This window comes from Zootoca vivipara, chromosome Z1 (assembly GCF_965207765.1).
Source record: "Zootoca vivipara chromosome Z1, rZooViv2.hap1.1, whole genome shotgun sequence".
Classification (NCBI taxonomy): Eukaryota; Metazoa; Chordata; class Lepidosauria; order Squamata; family Lacertidae; genus Zootoca; species Zootoca vivipara.
The window spans coordinates 73,951,684-73,971,413 of record NC_142583.1 but is presented as its reverse complement, the minus strand read 5'-3'; positions in this window follow the sequence as shown (position 1 = coordinate 73,971,413).

The following is a 19,730-nucleotide window of genomic DNA, read 5'->3' as shown; positions in this document are numbered from 1 at the left end:
TAAAATGGCCCCAGGAAAGGGAGAAGTTTTGGAATGGGACCCACTGTTCTCACCTGGTCCGCAGGTGTGTTGAGCAGGAACATGCAGCATCCTCTTCCAAGCTATTGTGAGATATATTTGGGTTTCCATTTAATTTACAGTTGCCCTGTCTAATTTTGCACCTATACATATAGATCGGCCCATGCATGCAAATGTCTTTGCGAAAATATGCCTCCTCCTCCTTTTGGGTGGAATATAACTGGCCATGCCCTAAGAAGCAGCAATTTTTTGATTTATTTAAGAACACTCCGCTCTGCTGCCTCCCCACTTTTCAGCCGAACAGATTCCCAGAGCGGATTACATAAGATCAATTAACAACAAGACAGCCTCTGCCTACATGCTTGCAGTCAAAAAGATAAGGCAGAAAAGGAAAAAGATGTGGAGGGGAGAGGAAAACAAACCTTGTCAATTCTTAGAGTTACACAGGACTTGGAATGGAAATCTCAGCTGAGGCGATGGAGTGATCCTGCTCCCCAGTTTCCACTCTGCTCCCTGGGCACGTACTTTACTGTCTCCTTGGCACCAGGCTTTTTTTTTTACATTAAGGCCTTTTAATGTCTTTAAGACTTTTTAAAATCATTATTTAACATCATTTATTTTAGTTTGTACAAACTCAACAATGTTTTGCTTTGAATTTGAATTGCTGAATCGTTGTGTTGAATCCTCATCTTGTGATTACATTATCGTTGTGTGTTGGCCAGAGAATATTGTTTAATAAATGGAATCAACCACCATAATATCAAAAAGGTTTAAATTATCTAGAAAGGGACAGCATTGAACACTCCCCCCCCCAAAAAAGTTTAAAGTTAAATCAACAGCAATGGAAGATTTCCTCGGGATCTGCTGCTCTTCCCCACCCCTAAAGCATTTATGGCTTGCAAAAGGGACCTCATCGGATAGGAAGCATTTAATCAGAGGCAATCAATTCAGCCCCCCAAGGCAGTAACTCCAACAGGAAGGCAGAAAATTTTGAATTAAGGCATTCAGAGGGCTTGGAGTGGCCAGCAGCACTCCTCCAAATATCCCAGTATATTTTTTTTTAAAAAAAACCCCTAAACATTAAAATATCTGTAAACTCACAAATGATTAAAGCCAGCAATTTGCACACATTGCTTCTCTTCTCTTGAACTTCCCGCTTGAACTTCAGGGCAATTCATGATTTTATTGTTATGTGTGTGTGTGTGTCTGCAGTGGAGCAATTGATGCTCCTTTTCCTGATAATATTTGGTCACATTTGGCTTTTCTTTTAAAAAGGATTTGCAACCCCACGCATCCCGAAAGCCTTCTGCAGTTAACAATCAATTAAAAGAATTGCCCCATTGCTGAAAATGCCAACAAAAAACATAAAAACTTTGTTGCATGCATGGCGTAGAATGACACAATCTCTATCTTTTATATAATAAAAGCCTTCAGAAGAAGGAAAGGAAAACATAAAATGCTTGCCCTTTTTTGACATAAAATGTTGAATTTGATGTTCACAAAATCTGGAAATTTTTAGATCAATGTGGATATTTTTAGAAGTCTTCCCTGCAGGAAATTTAAAGGGCCTCACCAACATTTGGAATACAAAGCCTGTTGTTCATTTGTTAATTTAGGTGCCAGAATGAAATTAGCTTTTTGGTTTAAAGGAGTTGTTTTTGTTTTGTTTTGTTTTTTACAAAATGACCACTGACCAGCAAAACTGCTGGTTCAAGAAAGGCTGGACTTTTCATTGCAGCTGTTTTTGTTTTGAAATAAAAGTTTTAAGTAACAACTACTTGCCGTGGAATGTTTGGTTGCTGGCAGGGAAAGGTACTTGAATGGCAGTTGATTATAGCCCTGGCATGTCTCAAAACTAATTGTTTGGAGGTGTTCATAAAAAGAGAACTTCGGCAATAAAAAAAAATGATCCTGACATGTGAGAGTGAGTGTGCTCTGGGGGCCTATTTTAGCAATGCATAATTTTGAAATAATATAAAGCTTTGGATGTGCACGCTTACCTTGAGTTTTTTATCGCTGCACCCCATCGGTAGGAGTGGAGAAAATTTGCAGGGCTGGGTTGTTGCAGATTTGCAGCCAAGAGAAGACTTAATTCTGAATGATGGAATTAGGATACGTGAACTGCGTGAGTCCAGTATGTGGCTGCTGTGCAACACAAAACACCCCTTCCAAATTGTTTAACTTCCGTTTAAACACTTATAATGGCTCCATTTATTTGTCTCCATCAAACTGATTGCACTTCATTATTTAAAAAAAATTAAATTGTCCAGTAGCACCTTAGAGACCAACTAAGTTTGTTCTGGATATAAACTTTCGTGTGCATGCACACTTCTTCAGAAAGCAATAACTTCATTATTAAGTCGTTGATAGGAATAGTTCACTAAGTGTTTTAAAGTGTTTAAGGGTTTTAATAATTTGCAAAAGCTTTAAATAGTCCGTTCTTTCTTTTTAAAAGACCATTAGGACCTCTGGGTTTTTTTTAAAGGTTTTTTTAGGGGAGGTAGTCAGGAAATCCTTTCTTTCTTTCTTTCTTTCTTTCTTTCTTTCTTTCTTTCTTTCTTTCTTTCTTTCTTTCTTTCTTTCTTTCTTTCTTTCTTTCCCTGCTTCTGTTTCTATTTGTAGGGTTTATTTCTGTTCCTGGCCTGACTCCTTTTAGTCTCAGCAGCCGTGGAAATAATCTCTGTGCTGTGGGTTGGAACTGCATTAATTGTGGGAATCGGAGGGGGGGGGAGAAGAGAGAGGGAGAGGGAGAGAGAGAGAGATGGTTGCACAGGAGAGGTCAAAATTTGATAACCTGTACACATTTAGTGGGGGGAAAACCTCTAGCCGTAGTATTTTGGATGGATGAGATAAGGGAATTGATGGTGTTGGTAAATAGTAGGGCAACTATTTGCAGTCTCTACCCGCCCTGTGCCACATTCAAGAAGCACAGATTCACCATCTGAAATGCTGAATAATTCCATCTCAAGACCCTCTCTCTCTGCACTGACTTACTCTTGCCATCTTCCTTTTGTCTAGAAAAAACAGATTTATTTATTTTTTAAGGCAAGGGGACTCCAGAGACCCTTGAGAGACCATTTTGTGCAGGCAAACCCTCTGGCTGGGTGCTGGTGTGAGCTGTATGTGGGAGAAATATCAGCAGAGCTGCAGCCTTTCATATCTGCACAGCGGATTATTCCTTGAGGCCAAGTCCCCTTCTGGATGCGACCTGGCCTTACTGTGCATTCTAGGGTTGAATGCTGCTCAACTCCGTCCCCGGCAGTGAATCTTCCACGATTCTTTGCAAACAAAGGATAGTGAATGAATTAAACTAGAATGAATATCTGAGTGTAGATTAAGAAAGAGGGTCAGGAGAAGATGCTGAAGCTGTTTTGAGCAATGGATTTTAAAAATATGGCTGCAGAGTTCTCTCTATATTGAGGCTTTTCTTTCTTTTTGACAGTCAACAGCAAGTTGGGGGAGACGTACAGCAGGGACGAAAAGGGACATGCTGAATATCGAGCCTTCATCATTTGCAAAGCACAGATGGAAGACCACAGATCTTTTGGTCTAACGCTGCTTCTTCCCCCAAAATTGTTTTTTTTAAAGATGGTGTGTGAACTCAAAAAAAAAGAGAAAGAAACCAAATAAAAAATGGGATTTGCGTTAAATCAGTTGGTATGGCTTGTCTTGCAGACTTAGCAGGATTTGGCCCAGATATTTCAAACTTGCCTCAGTTTCCCACCAGAAAAGTCTGTGGGCCGGAGCAGGGACTGATCAATGGCTGACTTGCCTTCATTGTTTTGTAATCAGACAAGGTGCTTTTTCCTCCAGGATATGGTTCAAGTGTCAAAAGAATTAACAAAGGAAGCTCTATGGGTCTGGCTTTTCCCCCTTTCAGGTGGGCAGTCTAAAGAGTCCGGCCCCCTCCTTGACCTCAGGATCTGTTAACTGAATTGCCCTGCAATATTCATTTCCACTTAGCAGAACTTGGGAGCTATTCGAGGAGCAAATTTTAAAACTCCTCAGATTGCTCAGTCACCCAACGTCTGCGAAAGCAAAAGAAATGCTAATCAATCTGGATTTCTTTCTCCCCCCCCCCTAAGAGCAGCATTAGTGAACCTCCATCGATCTAAAATATATATGTAATGAGGATATGTTTTCCCCTAACTCACTGGCTGTTCTTGTCTCGGGTTACGCTGGCATGTGGAACGCACAGGGAAATTCAGCTGAGTTATTTTCCCTCATTAGCTGCATAAGATGTTTCTCGTTATGCCTTTTTAATTTCATCAAAGACCGCCTCTTGTGCAGAATAATAGAGGCTGTATTCTTGCAGCGATGCAAAAATCCTTAAAAGAGGGAGAGGAGAAGTGGGGGGGGGGGGACAGAAAATTCCAAACAGCCCTCTGAAATCTGCAAAGTAGTTGGGTCTGGGTCTCCTCTATGTGGGATCCTGTTATTTGAGGTATCCCAATGACTTTGTATTAATTGGGGGGGGGGGGAGAAGGTTCCAACGAAATCAGTTGAATGAAAATTCCTCTCTCCCTGCAGAGAAACCGCTTTTTTCTTTTGTCAAAAGCGCATCACTTTCACAAATTTATTTTACTTTGTTTATAAATAATAATAACAACCAGAAAGTTTTAATTGTTAAAGAACTCTCTCTAAAAAAAAATAAGTGATGAAGATCCGAAACAATGAAACTTCAGAAGTGAATTAAAAGATACACATCGGATCTGAAGAAGCTGGAGATATTTCCCGGCAACTTTAATTTGAATTTGCTTATATGTAAATAGTTAAGAATTGCATGTAATTGTATTTGTAGAAGAGGAAAACCGGGTGATTAAATGACCTAAGCAGCTCAGTATTTAGGTAAAAGGGAGTCAAACAGAAAGGAGTTTTGCTTTGATGCTACGAACATCCACATGGCCTAATCAGAAAGGACAAGAAAGAGAATCCTTTTTTTTTTTTTGCATGAAGGTAATCGTACAATTGCCTTTATGTTTTATTGGGGGGGGGTGCTTAAATGGGTTTTTCTTTCTTTTAACGAAGAAATAAATTTGAAGCCAGAAATGCCACAGCAAAGCTGAAAAGCTGAAAACAGCGCACATATTCTGAAGTCAGAAAAAAGAACAGCATACTATTAATAACAGCACATGGTTCTTGCTGTTTTATCCTCCGTTATCCCAGTGAGAAAATCAAGTTGCTCTCTGCATTTTCCACTTCTGTCCCCACAGAAGGTTCTCAGTTAACCAAGAAGGCGACTGCAATGCGCAGAACGTCTGCACTTTACAGCCGGCGAGGAAAATCCTGAGCAAAATGTTGTTTTCTGCCAAATCGATTTCTTCCGGGAAATGCCAGAAATTGGTGCTGAGTTTAAGCAACATTTGCTCTGGTTCCCTTAGCCCAGGTTGGCCTGTCTGTCACTGGCCCTGGAGCAAGTGATGTTTTGTGCCCCTCGCTTGCCTCAGTGCAAGGGGACACGAAACAACCGTAGTCGGTTCAGGCTGAGCTATGGGGAACAGCCCACGCCCCCATTCTGCAAATGGGGGAGGCCCCTATTGTGGTGGCCCCATCCTAAACTGTGCTCCTTCTGAAAATACTGGGGTGTCGTGTATCAGGGTGGTGGGCAGCTTTGACAAAGATGTGGGGTGGCATTGCTTGAGATGGGGTAGCAGCACCCTCTCCTGCTCAAGCACCCATGCCAACGGGTTCATTTCTTGACCCTCTGTTGACTTACCTCCCCCTTCACGACCTGCCTCCTCTTTCTCTCCAGCTCTCCTCCTGTCTCTTCTCCGCTGCCTCTGTGCCCCTGAGCCTCTCTGCTCCTCTCTGTTCCGGGAAGGACTTTCTCCCTCTCACAAACCCCTTACCCGCCCCTGGCATTCCGCTTTCTACAATAAGAGAATTCCCTCGATATGCACACGCATACCTTCCCCGGGCTGGGGGAGATTGGCTGGCTTATTCACACGGCGCAAAGCTTTAATATTTGAACCTAGTCATGCAAACAATTCGTTTCCCAACAAAAACACATTCCTTACGCGCAGTAATAATTAGCAGAATTATTGATGCCTTTGTGAGCAGTGCTTTTGAGAGGGAGGGTTGTAAATAGGGGATACATGGCTTGGCAATTTTAAAAAGGGCCAGGAGTTGGTGGGGGGAGGTCCCCTATTGATCTACCCAAGGGCCAAGACCTGGGGAGAGGGGTGCCCTGTTAGTGGCAAAAATGCTCTGTGAGATCTGTGGCAGCGGGACCCTTGGTGCTGACCCCACAACACTTTTGGCATGACCTCTGCTCTGAGGCATTGGGAGTTTTCATCGCCACTTTGCACAGGATTTTGAAGAAGAGTGAAGAACACATGGGGCTGGATATCTACTGCTGCTGCTGCTGCTTAAATGGGCATGGAAATTCATGTTTACTGTGTATGTTTTAATATTACTGATTGTTGTTGTTGTTTAGTCGTTTAGTCGTGTCCGACTCTTCGTGACCCCATGGACCATAGCACACCAGGCACTCCTGTCTTCCACTGCCTCCCGCAGTTTGGTCAATCTCATGTTCGTAGCTTCAAGAACACTGTCCAACCATTCGTCCTCTGTCGTCCCCTTCTCCTAGTGCCCTCAATCTTTCCCAACATCAGGGTCTTTTCCAAGGATTCTTCTCTTCTCATGAGGTGGCCAAAGTATTGGAGCCTCAGCTTCAGGATCTGTCCTTCCAGTGATCCCCTTCATGGATCAATGCCTTGTCATGGCGAAGGGGCTTGAATAACTCAGAGAAGCTATGAGCTATCGCAGGGCCACCCAAGATGGACAGGTCATAGTGGAGAGTTTTGACTAAATGTGATCCACCTGGAGAAGGAACTGGCAAGCCACTCCAGTATCCCTGCCAAGAAAACTCCATGGACAAAGACAACAGGCATATTACTGATTAACTTTCCATTAACATTGTGCAGGAGTGGAAAAGGCCAGAATGAGCTAATTCATAGGAATCGTGACCCCCGAGCCACAGTGGCTGAGGCAGATGGCCTCGGGTCACCATTGCTGGCCCAAGACCTTGGGAACATCAGTCCAGGCCCTGTTGATCAAGAGGGCGGTCAGGTAAACGGGCTGTTGGGTCCAGTTTTGATAGGGTTTTGCCCAGCTGCATAAGCCGTGTGAGCAATTGCTATGGGGCAGCCAGGAGGTCTCCCCCAGTGCTAGTGAACCTCTGTGGTCTCAATGGCAGTCAGCCATGGACAGCCTTCCTTTGCATGTCAAGATGCTCCCATGCAAGAACACAGGAAGAGCCTGAACTCTGCGCTGTGTGAAGGAGGACTTTCCTTTTTTCTGCCTTGAACCTTCCAACATTCGGCTTCATTCAATGAGTTCCACTGTCATGAGAGACGGAGAAAAGGTTTGCTCTGTCCACTTCCTCCATGCCAGGCTTAATTTTATAAACCGCTATCATGTCACCTCCCCAATCGTCACAACCTGTCTTCATAGAGGGAGTCGATCATTTGGCTGCACTTCCCCCAACCTTTTCCATATCCTTTTTGAGCTGAGGCGACCAGAACAACGGTGCGCAGTCCATGCTGCCGTGGAACTGGCTCCCCGGTCCCGGAAGGAGCCTCTGCCCTCTGCCACCTCTCCCAAGCGCCCCTGAAGTTGCTGCATTTAAGCCTTGAGAAAGAAAAGGGGAGGAGGCCTACTTTTTAGGCAGGGGCCGAAGGCAAACCGGGAGGCGACGCGGAGGTTCTTTGTGTTCCCCCAGCCATTGCCTCTAATAAAGTCTGGACGCTGACCAAGAAGCAATTTTCTCAAGCAAAACCACAATGCCGGCACAAAGGAGAATATCAGGATGATCTGACTCCTTTCTCTCTTTAGTATCCCTCTGAAACAAAGAGGGGGGAAGGAAAAGGGAAGAGGCTCACCTGTTCCCATGCAATCTTGGAAAGATCGGGGTCATTATCCCCAAAAGCCTCTCGTTTCTAAAGAGCTTCTTTAGACACTGACATCTTGTTCCGAGTGAGATTGTCAGATTTTGCTCTCTTTCTCTTTTTAATTAAAAAAAAAACCCACTAAAACCCGCCCGCACCCTCTCTCTCGACATCCCCATCACCAACCTGGCCTCATCTGCTGCTCAAACTTCAAAAGGCAGAGAGAGAGAGGTAAATAAAAACAGGCCTTCTCCAAAGCAAGAAATAAACTGAGCGCTCCTAAAAGAGCTTTTCGGTGCACGGGGCGGGTGGAGTGGGGTGGGGGAGTGAGTTTGCTCTCTCTGCGCTTGACAAAAGCCCCTGGTTTTCTGCCATTCTTTTCCTTTCCTTGATGGATCCCCAATTGTCGAGCCTTCAAGAAAATGCACTCTAGCTCTTTGTCACCAAATGTAATTTGATAAACTCTTTGCAAAAACACACCGGTTTCCGATTCTTTTCAAAAACTGTTATGGATGGGGGAAGGAGAAAAGGGGGTGAGATATTTGAGATGCTCAATTGAACATCTAAAAAAAAAAAGTGGTGTGTTGGGGTGGGGTGGGGGGAGCAGTGGAAAAAGTAATGTCTGTAATCCGCAATGTGTAAATTCATTGGGAGCCACAGCCGGTGGGGGTGAGCGCAGGCAAGGCTTGCCGTCCATTGTCATGACTCTTAAAGGCCTCTGAATTCTCTTTGGACTTGACATCGAACCTCCATTTATCCTATAAAAGGTCCTCCTTGAGTTATCTCCGCTGGAGGCTGAGCATGTAGAAGAGGAGTCAGAGAAATCTGTTGGACAAGGCAGCTTGCAACTGTCTTAGAGCTGGGTTTGGGTAAGCTGAAAGTTTTCCTCTCTTAGAAATCGCTCTCCCGCTGGGAGATGCCAGCCTGGTCTAGGACTTTTCGATCTGGAATCAGCAGTTTCGGTTCCATATATTTTCTTTCTCTCTCCCTCTGCCCCCATGCCTTTTTCTTTTGACCGAGGGCTTTGGATTCATTTTGTTATTCTTTATATTAAGAAATTTGCAAGGCAGTGGGGTAGAGTTGCCATCTTAAGACACCAGAACAGCAGCGACATGCTGCAGTCAGATCCCAACATTCTTCAGGCTCTGTAATCTAAAGTTTTCAAAATGCAATGGTGGCAATTGAAAATAGGTTTTCTTTTGTTTTTTGTAAAAAGGTCCCCTGGGCTTTAAAATTAGTTTTAAAAAACCTTTAAAATTCCTATTGGATATTCAGTTGCAATTATGGTGGTATAGCACATTAATTTATAACTTGGCATATGTAATGCCTTCTTTGCAGAAACTACTGCTAGCATTTTAACCCAATTATACTCCATCCTCTGATGAGAACACGCGAGTAGTCGCTGTTGGTTACTAACCTTTGTTTTATCCGTATGAAACCTATCACACCTCTGTCCCCGTAAGGGTCTGCTTTACTGCATCTCTTTACTGCATTTGGACACGGGTCAGAAGACGGCACATTCTGCCACAAGGAGTCATGAGGAGACGCCTCATTTTTGTGCAATGACCAGATCCAGACTGGTGCGCTTGAATTTGTCCTGATGGGCCATTTTAGTAGGTCAGAACGGAGGAGAAAACCCTTCTTAAAAAGAAAACTATAGCTAAAGCCGAGTGCATGGAATGCCCAGCTGTAAGGAGGCTTATTTCATATCGTATCTATTCCAGAAAAGCCACTTGGTTGTTGTTGTTTTTTTAAAAAACCAACCAACCTCAAAGTGGTTTACAAAAAAGATAAAACTGTAAAATCATTAATAAGAAAAATTAATAATAATTTAAGACTTTCAGAAAGTTAAAACAACAATAAAATAACAAAACAGAACTCTCATCACCTTTCTAAGTATCAGTTATTAAGGACCTGTGTCATTCACATCGATGAATTGATGGTGACTAGATATGCATGGATGGTGCTTTTAACTCGGCCAACACGTTTCAGAACCAGGTGGTTCTGCTGTAATAAATTGCTGCTGCTGCTGCTCGTGGTGGTGGTGGTTTTTGTGTTAACCCACTCCATGAGATGCTGGGAGGGGAATCATATTCAGCATCCTCATCACAGATGAATGAGGAACACAGCAAGCCATTTCACCCACAAGGCACCCACTACATCCCATAAACAACACCCGAGTCTGCAGCGGCAGAACCTTCTAATCTCTGGATCGGGCTAAAGGTGGCCTGCTGGTGTCGGGTGCAGTTATAAAGGAAGATTTGTTTTAGAGGATTCCGGCTAACACTTTGATTGATTGCAATTGCAGTAGATTTAATTTTTTTTATAAAAGATTTTCCTGTTATAACAATAATTTTATATTGTGCATTGATCATCCCAAAGTGACTAGCATGCAACATTCTCCGACAATCCATAGTCCACTGTTGAGTTGTTCTGCTGTACAGGACCTTAATATGACCAGCTTGGGATGCGGGTGGCACTGTGGTCTAAATCACTGAGCCTCTTGGGCTTGCCAATCAGAAGGTCGGCGGTTCGAATCCCCACGACGGAGTGAGCTCCCGTTGCTCTGTCCCAGCTCCTGCCAACCTAGCAGTTCGAAAGCATACCAGTGCAAGTAGATAAATAGCTACCGCTACGGCGGGAAGGTAAACGGCGTTTCCGTGCGCTCTGGTTTCTGTCACGGTCCTCCGTGTGCCAGAAGTGGTTTAGTCCTGCTGGCCTCATGACCCGGAAAAGCTGTCTGTGGACAAACATCGGCTCCCTCGGCCTGAAAGCAAAATGAGCACCACAGCTCCATAGTCGCCTTTGACTGGACTTAACCATCCAGAGGTCCTTTACCTTTACCTACCTTAATATGACCAGGGACCCAGGTGGCGCTGTGGGTTAAACCACAGAGTCTAGGGCTTGCTGATCAGAAGGTCGGCGGTTCGAATCCCTGCAACGGGGTGAGCTTCCGTTGCTCGGTCCCAGCTCCTGCCCACCTAGCAGTTCAAAAGCACATCAAAGTGCAAGTAGATAAATAGGGACCGCTCCGGCGGGAAGGTAAACGGCGTTTCTGTGCACTGCTCTGGTTTGCCAGAAGCAGCTTTGTCATGCTGGCCACATGACCCGGAAGCTGTCTGCGGACAAACGCCGGCTCCCTCAGCCTTTGACTGGCCGCAACCCCAGAGTCGGACACGACTGGACCTGATGGTCAGGGGCCCCTTTACCTTTTTACCTTAATATGACCAGCTGCCCTGCTAGAATGATGACGAATCCACAGCTGTGATGATCCAAAAAGAAGATCTCAAAGCAATCAACTCCACTTGCTCACTCTGTCATCCTTGCCTCCTACCCCTGCTTCTGTAAAGCTCAGAGGCACATAGCCTCAGGCAGAATCGCCACCCCTTCTCTGTGCCTTCCTTCCGCAGGAGAGAGCTTTCCAGATCAGCCTCCCCCATCACCCTGTCACTTGGTGCCTTCCAGATGTTTTGGACTACAACTCCCATCAGCTCCAGGCTCCTGGGGTTGAGGCGATTGTGCCCTTCCTGGCTGGGGTGGATGGAAGGCCAAGACATCTGAAGGTTGTTCCCATCAAGTTCCCAGTTGCTCTCCAGTGGCAAAATTACTTGAGGGAAGAAAAACACAGAGTCATACCTGCCCACCCCTATTTTTGATATCAATACTAAAAGCAAAGTGTTGCTAGTTCAGACCCTCCAAGTGTCCCTATTTTCCAGGGACAGTCCTCAATTTACACAAGCTGGCCCAGTTTCTGATTTGATTCCGGAGTGTCCTGCTTTTCCTTAGGACGTCCCTATTTTCATCGGATTAATATTGAAGGGTATGGAGTTATGCGACCCCCGAGCCAAGGAGATAAGTAACTATACAACCTTTAGAAGACTTCTGAAGGCAGCTCTGCATAGCGAAGTTTTTTAAAAAAATGTTTAATGTTTTATTATGTTTTTATATATGCTGGAATCTGCCCAGAGTGCCTGGGCCACCCAGTCAGTTGGGTGGGGTGATGATGATGATGATAATAATAATAATAATAATAATAATAATAATAATAATAATAATAATAATACAATAATAATAATAATAATAATAATAATAATAATAATAATTTATTTATTCCCCGCCCATCTGGTTGGGTTTCCCCAGCCACTCTGGGCGGCTTCCAACCAAATATTAAAAACAGTACAGCATCAAACATTAAAAACTTCCCTAAACAGGGCCGCCTTCAGTTGTCTTCTAAAAGTAAAATAGTTACTTATTGCCTTGACATCTCCTGGGAGGGCGTTCCACAGGACGGGTGCCACTACCGAGAAGGCCCTCTGCCTGGTTCCCTGCAACTTGGCTTCTCGCAACGAGGGATAATAATACTGTAATAATAATGATGATGATGATGATGATGATGGAATAGGACACCCCTATTTTAACTGGATTAATGTTGGAGAGCATGCTACCATAGTTGTTCCTTTGAGCCGCAGCTGCTGAAAGTGCCAAGTGGGAACGATGTTCTTGTGATCAGGTTCTTGTCCTCAGAGGGTTCCCAGAAGAGGCGTCTGCTGGGCCAGCCCTGGTTTGGACACAGTCCATGAGGCTGGTATTCTATTAATACTCTCCCTGCTCCCCCCCCCAATGAATGTAGACATTCATCCATTGAAATGAATGGGAGCTCCTTGAGCAAGCGTTTTTTTTTCCTTTGGAAAAATCTGTCTGCTTTTGCACTAACCTGTTTGCTTAATTTGCCAGTTTGTCTCTTGTGTAGCTCATATCTGTTTCAATGAAATGTTCAAAGTGTGGGTAATGGAGTGCACAGCTGACAGTGGTTAATACAGACTTGAGTTAGGGCTAATTTTAGCTGTGGTTCCTGTTTTGCTGGGGTTGGACTAGATGACACTTGGGTGTCCCTTCCAAGTCTGCAACTCTGCGCTTCTAAGCAGGAAGCATGTTTTCCCCAAAGGGGAGAGTGAATGCAGAGTATTGCTCTTTTTGGAGGGAGGGCCAAGCGAGGGCATTCAGAAGCCATGGCCCTTAACTTGCCTTCATTGGGCTTGATCCACAGCCCTATCTGGCGAGATCGCAGAGCAGCAACATCACATTCACAGCACCATTTCCAACTGGATCGCCCATTCTCGGCCAGTTGAAGAACCTGGGGGGGGGGCAGCAGCAGGGGAGAGGACGGAAGAGAGAAGAGAGCTGTGTCTAAGACACCGCGACAGCTGAGAAGGGAAGAAGGATCAGGGTAGTAAAAACCTGGGCATTGACATAAATTTAGGGATTTTTAAGAGGGGGGCATAATTTCTCTGTCACATATAAGCATTGAAGTACTGCTTCTGCTCTAAAAGCAAAATATTGGAAGATTCAGGGCAGCACCACTGTGAGAACAGGATTCTGGACCAGACGGGGCGTTGACCTGGTCCTTTTCATATTAATAGATATTCTTTTTATTTAAAACAACAGGAGAGTGTAGGGCTGCAGTCACAAGAGGTGAGAGGTCCCTGCCCCGTGGGTGCTGTGCACCCCTAGAGTTCACCTAGGTGCTGGGGCAGGTCTCACCTGCAGGCTCAGGCAGAGAAGGCGAGGAGCCAGGAAGCCCCAAGGCAGAACGCAGGAGAGGTTCGCCTAAGAAGAGTCTCTCCCAGAGCAAGGCAGTCCCAAAGGGTCGGTGCTGCACACTGAAAGGTTGAGTTCTTAGGAAGGCAGAATGAGTATTATTATTACTATTCCTGTTATTTATTGAATTTATACACCGCCCTATACCCAGAGGTCTCAGAATGAGTATTATGTGACACCTGCAGATTGAAGCCACTGAGTGGGCGCATGTGTGGCAAACATGGTTAATACATACCGTAAATGATAAAACAAAAAGCTGCCCGTTAAAATGCCAGCCAAACCGTCCTGTATCCTTGCTTCCATTAATTTAAAAGCAAACCAATATTAATGCCAATCTGCCCCTTCAGTGCATTAACAATGCTAACATTTAGATTGGCTTTACATTGGTGTTCTCGAAGCTACGAACATGAGTTTGACCAAACTGCGGGAGGCAGTGCAAGACAGGAGTGCCTGGCATGCTATGGTCCATGGGGGTCACGAAGAGTTGGACACGACTAAACGACTAAACAACAACAAAGATTGGCATTGCGATTTTTGTGATTGAAAGCTGCTTTAAACCAGGGGTAGGCAACCTAAGGCCCGGGGGCCGGTGTGGCCCAATCGCCTTCTCAATCCGGCCCACGGATGGTCCGGGAACCAGTGTCTTTTTACATGAGTAGAATGTGCCCTTTTATTTAAAATGCATCTCTGGGTTATTTGTGGGGCATAGGAATTCGTTCATCCCCTCCCCCCCAATAAACATAGTCCGGGCCACCACACCTTCCCATTGAGATTTAATGCTCCACCACTGCTCTCCCTGAAGGCCAGACGACTTATTGAGAAGAGGTGGTTGGATGTGAAGAAGGGCAGGTTGTAGGCAGGCCAGTTGGGTGTTGTCGGGAGAGCGAGATTAAGCGCCATACAGGCTTATGTACACACTGGGGAACCCAGGGCAGGGCAAGACTCCATGAGCTAGTGATGCATCGCTCAGATTCGGAAATGAGCCGAGGCACCAGAGAGAAGGAAGAAAATCTCTGGTGACCCAAAGTTCACAAGGTCCCAAGTTCACGAAGGCTGTGAGCTCACCTTGGCATCAGCCTCGCTGGGTTCAAATGCAGAGACTTGCCCAATAACTGGGCTGTGGTATCCAGTCATCAAGGTAACTCTCTCTCCCTCCACCCCCCCCATGTCAATTTGCAGACAGCAAACAAAATATTATCATAGTCGTGTCAGAGACTAGAATGACAAAAGCCCTTGGGCTTCATTGCTGTCTGGGTTCGGGACAGGTAAAAGGCAGTCTTTATTCATGCAGTGCAGAGAGTTAAGCTATGGAACTCCCTTCCGCAGGATGGATTTAAAAGAGGGCCGGGCAAATTCATGGAGGAGGAGAGGGCTGTCAGTGGCCCCTAGCTGGACGGCTCTGCTACGTCTCCGCATTTGGAAGCCAGCATGCTTCTGAATCGTGGCTGCTGGAAACCACAGGAAGGGAGATGGTTCTGGTGCTTGGATCCTGCTTGCTGGTTTCCCACAGGCATCTGGTTTGGCACAGTGAGAAGAGGATACTGGAGTAGAGTGGCCTCATCCTGCAGGCTGTCCTTAGGCTCTTATTTGCTTATTTATCTGTTTCACTGACCTTTCCCCAAAGGGGGCCAAACTGGCCAGTGATATCCCAAAGAGTTTTGCAAAACACATGTTCCTTCCCCCTCCTTCTCCAGGTTCAACTGCAGATTTAAGGCCCTTGCCAAAGGGGGGCCTGGCAGTCTCAGGCACACTGAATGGCAGTTGCAGGCAGTCTCAGGGCCACAGTTAACTGGGATGAGGGAAGCAGCAAGGAAGACTGTGGCCATCAGCAAAAAAAGAAGGTTCATTTGTACAAAAACTGAAGATGTAAAAGCTACAGGTAGGTAGCTGTGTTGGTCTGATGCAGTAAAAAAAAAAATCCTTCCAGTAGCACCTTAGAGACCAACTAAGTTTGTCATAGGTATGAGCTTTCGTGTGCATGCACACTTCTTCAGATACACTGAAACAGTGTATTATTAATTTGAAAGATGTAAAAATCCTTCTGGTTGAATCCAGAGTCTCGAATGTAGGCTTGTTGTTGTTGTTTAGTCATTTAGTCGTGTCTGACTCTTCGTGACCCCATGGACCATAGCACGCCAGGCACTCCTGTCTTCCACTGCCTCCCGCAGTTTGGTCAAACTCATGTTCGTAGCTTCAAGAACACTGTCCAACCATCTTGTCCTCTGTCGTCCCCTTCTCCTAGTGCCCTCAATCTTTCCCAACATCAGGGTCTTTTCCAGGAAGTCTTCTCTTCTCATGAGGTGGCCAAAGTATTGGAGCCTCAGCTTCACGATTTGTCCTTCCAGTGAGCACTCAGGGCTGATATCCTTCAGAATGGATAGATTTGATCTTCTTGTAGTCCATGGGTCTCCAGAGTCTCCTCCAGCACCATAATTCAAAAGCATCCATTCTTCGGCGATCAGCCTTCTTTATGGTCCAGCTCTCAGAAGAAGAAGAAGAAGAAGAAGAAGAAGAAGAAGAAGAAGAAGAAGAAGAAGAAGAAGAAGAAGAAGAAGAAGAAGAAGAAGAAGAAGAAGAAGAAGAAGAAGAAGAAGAAGAAGAAGAAGTTTTTTTAAGAAAGCAAACTCAGCATTTTTTAATACGACACAAACAAAACAACATTCTAGGAGAGAGCTTATGACAAAACGTTGCACAGCCCGAATTGTCCACCAGGTGGGGTTACAGGGCAAAGAGTGGACTGGGAGATCTGTAATCGCAAAGGGCCAACGCAGCTGGACTTGGGGGCTGGATTGGGGCCGGGCCATTTCCACCTGCCCTGCACAGACCCCGGAGGCTGCGGAAGAGCCCTGCTTTGGGGCTAAGGGCGAATTGCTGTTGAGACAAAACAATCTCCTCCTTTGCGGGACATCAGTTGAATTTGGGGGAATACAAGTCGACCCTTTAGGTTACCTTTGTTTTGAGAAGGCGGTGAGGACGACTGAAGCAGGGTGGGGGCCGCAGAGCCATATGACACCCCCCCCCCAAATCTCATTAATTGACATGGTTTCCTGTACAAGCCCTGCTGAAATCAATGGGAGTTGCTCAAAAGCAGATTTTTGCCGATTTCACAGCTCGGACTCTTTGCAGTGGGGTTTGTGCAGGAATCACAGAATCGTAGAGTTGGAAGGGTCCTCCCAGGGCCATCTAGTCCAACCCCCTGCAATGCAGGAATCTCAGCCAAAGCATCCATGGCAGGCGGCCAAGGAGAACTTCCCACCGCTGTTATGATCGGGGGGCTACAGTTCTCTGGCATCTTGCGTGTGACACTCTTTCTTGACATGCCTGTGATTGAGCTCCAAAACTTAAGGGAAAGCAAAACAGCTTGGAGCGGGGGGGGCAAGTTCACCCCACCCCCCAGCCCAGCCTTAGCTCTTTAGTCACTCTCCCACTTGGGGGCACAGTGGTCAAGCAGATCTCCAAAATTGCTGTAATCCCAAATCAGCCCCTATGAGCTGTGGCTTCCTGGGTCTCCTTTCTCGCCCATATCCTTGGCTCTTCCTTTCCCCAACGGAGAACCTGAACCTCCTATGGAAATCTGCTCATGGGCAGTGGGCAGGATCCACTGCTGCCTTGGGAAATGCCCAGGCAAACCTGTCTTGCGCTTGAGATTGCTGTAGCTGAATTTGGCCGCCACCCACAGAGTGCCACAGACGCTGCCTGACCAATGGGCTCTCTTCTTGAGAGGGTGGGGGCGCTAGAGAAAATGCTAAGTTGGCCTCACCGGCCATCCGATTGGTTGGTGTTAAACACACAAGACTTCGGTGCTGTGTCTCTGCGTCAGGGCCTGTCTCTGACGTCAGAACTTGGGAGGAGATTTCTACCTTGCTTTCAGATTGCAAGTGTGTGTTTCGGTAATGTGTTTAAAACCGTGTACATGAGATGCTTCTCCCACAAATCCAAGTCCGTTTACAAGTGAGCTAATCCAGTTCCTGCATTGCATGGGGTTGGACTAGATGACCCTTGGGTCCCCTTCGAACTTGACGGCTCTGTGATTCTGTGAGGTCACCTTTGAGCCTCTCGAGTTATGTATGGTGGGGTTGTTAAGGCAGAAAGGGAGAGGCAGGCTCTGTGTCTGTGTGCCTGGACTCTTGTGTGCTGTCTAGCATTGTGTTGCAAAGCCACATCGGCAAAGGTCTCTCCTGGAAGCCTCGGCTGTGTCCGAAAAGCCTCTTAATTCATTCTGAGCCCGTGTCCACACAAACAGCTGAGCATCAGAACATCAGGAGACCTCAACTGGGCTGCGCCACGGAAGACGAATCTTCTTGAAGTCCACAATAGTAGCAAGGGAAGGAAGGCAATTGAACCACACACACACACCCCTTTGAAATCCCTCCACAGCAACAGGTGGCGCCTTCCTGGAAAAGCCCAACAGGGGAAACCCCAATGGCGAAAGGCTCTTTTGACTCCCGAGCCTCTTGGGCACTGCTCTGCCCCCTCCCCATTCTTTATTCCTGCTGATGGAGAAGGTCAGCAAGCCCCCTGCCCAAAAGCAAAACCAAATCAGTATGGATTGTTTTATGTTTGTACCCAGGCCATGTATGCAGCTTCAAGCTAGGCAGTGTGGTGCAGTGGTTAGAGTGTCGGACCAAGACCTGGGAGAGAACAGGGTTCAAATCCCCCACTTGGACACGAAGCTCACTGGGTGTAACCTGGGGGGGGCAGTCACTGCCTCTCAGCCTAACCTACCTTGCAGGGTTGTTGTTGCAATAGGGATTAAATGAGGGGAGGGGGAACCACAAAGACCACCTTGAGCTCCATGGAGGGATACAACTGCGGCAAGTAAATGAGCAATGTTGGCCCTGGAACTGGCAAGCGTCTGGCATCTCGGGAGCAGAGGACCAGCCTCTGTTACCTGCCCTGACTTGTGCTATTCCTTCTGGCTGCTAGGGAAAAACAGAGACCAGCGTTCTTGGGAGTGGCATTTGGGGGGGGGGGCTAAGCATGATGTGCCGCTTGCCTGGCCTGAACAAAACCCTAAAAAATGACCTTTTACCAGGGAGCTGGACCAGTGGGGTGTATCTAGGGGTTAAAGGGGGGGGGGGAAACACCAATCTGTAGACCACTCTGTTTGCGCATTGGCTTTCTCTCCAGAATTTCATCCCTGCCGCGATGGTGCGGAGTCCCTTCGCATGCCTATCGCTCAAGATCCACCATCCATTGGGTTGTCTCTGCTGAAATGCGAGGGCCGTTTGTAGCAGGGCAGTTCCGTTTCTCGAAGGGAGAGTTTCACTCATACAATCCATCTCTGGGTGCCGCCGTCCCTCCACCATCAGTGGGGACCTGGGACCCCATCTGAAGACCTTTAGGGGCACCTCACTCCTCTCTGCCAGGTGCCAAATCCCACCGGGTGGGGGTTCTCCAGTGAGCCTCTCATAGCTGCTCGGTTTTGTGGGGGCAATCATCATGTTTGGTGATTTATTTCCTGGGTGCCTAAAAGCAAAGATGGCACAGTGCGCCAGAAAACATAATATTAAAAGAACAGCAAAAAGAAAATTTTACTGTGAAATGCAACAAAAAGTTGGCAACCCCCTCCTCCATAAAAAGCACCCAAGAAACCCCTAATTGTGGGCTTAGTATCTAAATCGGGGTGACTCTAACATGCAATCTGGATCCTGCCTCTCCAGCTGGCTACCTAAGTGAGGGTGCTATTAAAGGAGGAGAGGAACCAGCAGACTTAGATCAAAACAAACATGTATCAGGTGCATTTAAAGTGTGTTCCTGTTTGTTTGTCTGTTTTTTAAAAAGTTGGTTCTGTGAAACACTTGGTCCATCTATTACTCTACACTACCTAATATTATAGAATTAAGCGGATTGTGCTGCAATGGTATCCCCAATTGTCCTGCTGTATAATCATGAATCTAAGGGGGTGGAACGGGCTCCTCCAAAGCTTATGCCACAAAAAATGTACCACTTTCTAAGGCTCCACCAGATTGCTGCACAGCGCTGCCCCCCCTCACGCTGGAAAGACTCGTGTCCTACCTGTGTTCCTTACCCCTGAAGGGAGCCTTACCTGGCTTCCCAGGTGCTTCCCAGCCAGGCGGATCCAGAAAGTGCCCAGAGACGAGTCAGGCGTTTTTTGCAAAGCGCGTTAGTTTCTCCTGCGCAAGGCACCCCTCCGAGAAATAACCCCCTCTAGCAATGAACCGGAGGTGCCTGCAATATCTCTTCTCTCTCTCCCTCCTGCCC